This window comes from Palaemon carinicauda, chromosome 34 (assembly GCF_036898095.1).
Source record: "Palaemon carinicauda isolate YSFRI2023 chromosome 34, ASM3689809v2, whole genome shotgun sequence".
NCBI classification, from domain to species: Eukaryota; Metazoa; Arthropoda; class Malacostraca; order Decapoda; family Palaemonidae; genus Palaemon; species Palaemon carinicauda.
In genome coordinates this window covers 6,664,433-6,669,267 of record NC_090758.1, presented here as the reverse complement: position 1 = coordinate 6,669,267, position 4,835 = coordinate 6,664,433, and the positions used below count along the sequence as shown (strand labels likewise).

At 29.5% G+C, this 4,835-nt stretch overlaps 1 long non-coding RNA gene across 3 annotated transcripts; it reads right to left on the bottom strand.

Annotated features, from left to right (window-relative positions):
* Positions 1 to 816: 816 nt before the first annotated feature.
* On the bottom strand, positions 817 to 3,837 carry LOC137626561 (uncharacterized). Of its 3 annotated transcripts, none has more exons than XR_011041051.1 (4): positions 3,624 to 3,837; positions 2,887 to 3,047; positions 2,649 to 2,695; positions 817 to 1,706 (listed from the first exon to the last, which is right to left on the bottom strand). It is a non-coding gene; the product is annotated as an uncharacterized lncRNA (long non-coding RNA). The 3 variants fall into 3 exon arrangements; XR_011041049.1 differs by lacking the exon at positions 3,624 to 3,837 and adding an exon at positions 3,436 to 3,604; XR_011041050.1 differs by lacking the exons at positions 2,649 to 2,695; positions 3,624 to 3,837 and adding an exon at positions 3,436 to 3,604.
* Between the last annotated feature and the right edge of the window lie 998 nt (positions 3,838 to 4,835).

Genomic DNA, 4,835 nt, shown 5'->3' with positions numbered 1-4,835 from the left:
CTGACAGTAACTGTTTAGCAAAACTATTTATAAACACTTCGCGACGTTACAGATTTGTAACTAAGGTCTTCCATAAATTAAATTTAATTTTTAAATTAAATATCACGATTTCCTGGTCTAGTATCAATAGTAACTTATTTCTATAAAGGGACAAAGATCTATTAATCAGTCAAAACTTCATAAATCAATCAGTCCATCTCGTTCTAGATTATTTTATTGAATAATAGTCAAATGGTAGAAAAAATTTTCGTCCAGCTGCAACTATAGTCAGTTACCTAACCAATAGTTATGTTGGATAACATTACCACGGTATAATGTATTTTTCATAACTAGCCAAAAATATTTGTTCCCTCTGAAGCCTTATTTTGTACAAAGCCATTTAAAGATTAGCCTACACTAATAAAATGCAATATGTATTCAGATTTGATAAGTTTCTTTTAGTACCAAATACTTAAAAAACCTCAAGTTACATTTTATCACAGGGTATTTTAAGTTTCTAAATTCAACTTTCCAACTTCAAGTTTCCATAAGTATACAAGGGTGGACACAAAATATTTTTAAATAACCGCCTAAGAACAATCCTTAGAATATGAGTATCTTTAAGGTCTAGAAAACCAAAGTTTATAGTTAGATATTCTTAATATCCTGTACCAATATTTGGAGCGAAAAAAACTAGGAAAATGTCTACAGGAACGGCTAGACTCATGCTGCCCAATTATGTAGTTTCTAGATAGTTGTAGGTGCTAGTTAACAAGCCTATGTTACAACCCTCTACTCTTATACGTTGGTTACAACCACATCAGGCTATGATATAAATTAAGCCCATCCACTGATACCAATGAGGCCTAAAACACTCTCACCTCACGCAACACAATGTTCAAAAGCATTGTCTGGTATTTAAGAAAATTCAAATACCATTGCCATAGGACAAACTGTCCAGTTTACCAGGCGCCAATAAAACTACAAATAAAAATAAACTAATTCTATAGCAACCAAGAAGTTTATCTAATGAAAAAAAGGCGGAAAAAGGTTAAAGTTATATATTTCATTAAATATAAGTTTTTTTCCGGAACACCTGGTCCATTAATCCACGTTAAGAACTTACTACTTGTTATGCTAGAGAGAGTCCACTTTTTTAGTTTAAACACTAATAAGTATTTCTAAAGCACCTTTTATATTAGTATATGCTTATAATTATAGTACATGGTTATCTTCCCAATCAAGAATCATAAAATTATTGCTACTCTAAAAATCTAAAGAGAAATAATTTGAACAGCAGTGCAAATTACTCACTGTAGTTTTAAAGAAAATTATTAGGTTTAGAGCAAAATTTATTTTTATGTATGTATGCATAAATTAATAAATTTCCAATATGCTAAATTCAAATTAAAATTTCTCATAAAAAGCATACTTCGCAGTTAAAACAACAACTTCATGGTTTATAATTCATATTTATCATGTTTAAAATGGCTGATACAATTGCCTCATATTATCCCATACTCTTAAATAAGATGAATATTACAACTTCTATGAATCATCAAGCATTCAAGTTCTTGACCTGTTGACGTCAAAGCTCCGAAATTTTGGAACCGAAAGGCCAAAGCTACGTCTTTATGACCACTTCACAGATCTTAAATTCTCTATCTTCAGAGTATTACAATGTAGTTAGAAGTTGTGGGTTGTCGAACAATCCGCCAGACAGTTACCTGCAAAAAATTACAAGCGTTAAAGAACAGAATTGGTAAAAGTTTATTAACATAACCCATAACTCCTATCTGAATTAGGAGACTACATAATTAAACTAAAAAATGTGAGCAAAAGTAATCTTAAAACAAGTTACAATAATTTCTATAAAAAGTAAACCTTTAAACTTAACTGACCCCTTGAATAATTTTTTTAAAGTTACAGAAAGGAGAAAAAATAGAAAATAAAAAATTGCAAAACCTCTATTTTTCCTTTTATTAACTTAATTTTAGTTCCTAAAAGCTAACTTCAGATAGCTCAAGAATAGGACTGATTTCAAATCTTTGCAATATTTCCAACATTAGAAAAAAAATTACGATATCCTAAGCCAGGTTTTACATAAATTTGAATTACGTGATAATTTTTAAAGAAAAATCTACACAACTAGATTGAAAATAAATTCTTTTTTTAACATAATTAGACTGAGTTTAAACAATTGAATTTTAAGGAATTTTTGAAAACTTAAGTGATTTACAATTTTGTTTAATGTTTTAACAATTCAAGGTCTTTGGAATTCAATAAGGAATTAAGAAAAATCCACAAAATAAAAATAAATTATAATACGTAGGCTTTCCTTATATCTAAATTTTAGAGATCAGATTTATTTTGAATTTTATTAAAAATGGAAAATTCAAATTTAAATTCCTCAGCTATAATACAATAAAACAAAAAACGAAAAAAAAAATTGGGTAAAAGTAAACGAATCCTTAAAACACATTAATAATTACTAGAAAGATTATTTTCCTTCAACTACCAAAAGAAAATTGACCTAAATTATTTAAAAGGAAATAAAGGGTAAAAATCCAAAATGTGAAGAAGTAAAAATTTTAAATTCTTAAGAACTAAAAGAAAAATTTATCAAAAATTCTAAATTGAAAACAAACAGAAGTCTTCATATTTCTTACCTTCACTGGAAACTCTGCTTAAATTTAAAGTCTTGAAGGACTCAATCCTGGAAGGCAAAGAACTGGATTAGTAGATTGCTAAACTCCCCAGAAACCTGCATAGTTGGTCTGCAAGAAACCAACTATGCAAGCCATTGGGAGGTTACCCCCACCCCGTCAAGGGCACCGCCCCTGACGGGGAGGAGGGTTGTTGGCCAAAAGAATAAATTTGAAAATAGTTTAGAAAAATTTACTTAACTTTTAGGTATCGTTGGGTTGATGGAGTTTCTTGAATGAAGACTTAAAAGTATATCTTGAAAATTCGTTGATGAAGATACACCATTGCTTCTTACGTAATCTTGAGTGTTTATGTTGATTCGTAGTAGAGATTCAAAGACAAAATGGAATTCCAGGAAGAGTCTGGAAAAAGACTTTGTATCAGAACAATCCAAGAACAAGAAAATATAGTACAGCAATAGGTGGATTGTGGATTATTGGAATAAACCACTGGATATTAAAAAGTTCTAGCTCCTTAATTGGAGTTTTTTATAATAAACTAAAGAAATTTACGAAAAAAATACAAAAAACAACGGTAGCTAAAGTTGAAGTAGTGAAAAAAAAGCATAAGCAATTGCCATGACACATTACCTAATAATTACCTTTATAAAAATAGAAAACAAGTTTCAACGAGGATATATAGTTTTCAATCAATCTTATGTTGACCGTAAATATTTAAAGCTAAAGTTTCTAACATCAGTTATACTAAAACTACACTAAAATCAGGAAAATCATAAGAAATCGGAAATACCGAAGAGTAAAATTACTGGCCAGAAAATACCCTCTACAGTTTTCTGGATGAAGCAAGACTGCCTGTAAACAACCTCACAAGAATCATCGAAGTCACAGTCAATACTCGAGGTACAATCTTATTACACTGCTTATCCATCAAGAACAACTAAATTCTAGAGGACCTGGAAGAAAATAATTACAACTTACTTCAAACTAAGCACGTCAAGTAGAGAACTTTTACTACTAAACTTATATACCAGAAGCAACGCGCTGTACAAAAGTTGAAACCAAATTCAAATTATAAAAATCAAGCAAAGACTATAAATCTTAAAGCAATAAGTCGAGAATGTCAACTCAAAACTTATAAAAAAAAATGACTATAAAATTCAAAACAAAGTCCTGTAGAGAATTCACCAGGACCCCAACTGCCACCAGCTCGGTGTTAATAATAAGAATATTACTTTTAACGAAGTCACTTCTGATGACGTCACCTATGGAGGAAGGCGTGTTGTGGGAAACTACCGTCCAACTATTTTCCAAAGTAAACAACCAAATTAATTGTCAAACTATTAGATGATAGTCATAGCAAGGAAGAGATAAATCAGTAGATAAAATACAAGGGATAATCGTATCTTTATTTCCTATTTTGATTCTGGTTTTTATTACGATGTGTAATTAACGTTGTCTCCAAGCATCAGTGTAATTTTGAGTAGTTTAAAATCTAGATTTCTAAGGCGTTAGCTTTCCAGGTACATATATACATACATACATACATACATAACTACATACACACATTCATACATACATACATCCAGCGTATATATATATATATATATATATATATATATATATATATATATATATATATATATATATATATATATATATATATATATATATATATATATATATATATATATATATATATATATATATATATATATATATATATATATATATAATACAAATGTAGTAAAATAAACATAATGTCTACTACCACAATCTCTTATGAATTACCAAATCACAAACGAACATCATATTAACCAGTGTACGAACGCATGTACGTACAAATACCTTCACTTCCCAGACAATCCCGCAATGAAGAAATCCCATTCAATCACAATTTCAAGGTCAGGTCATGACCCTTTCTATCCTGACCTTTTCTGCAAGGTCATTATGCAAATCTTCCGGATCTCTGGTTGAGTTCCCTGCGGTTCTAAGTGTTGTTGGAGGTTAAATTTGGTTCTTCAATTTCATCTTCCAGTAATTCGAAGTTGGGGATTCAGTATCAAAATGGATATTTATTTTATCTTTTTTTGAGTATGGATGAATAATGAATAGATATTCATTCCTGTGTAATTAGTTGGTTTATTGGTTTATTCAATTATTTATGATTAATGAAAATATTAATTCATCTGT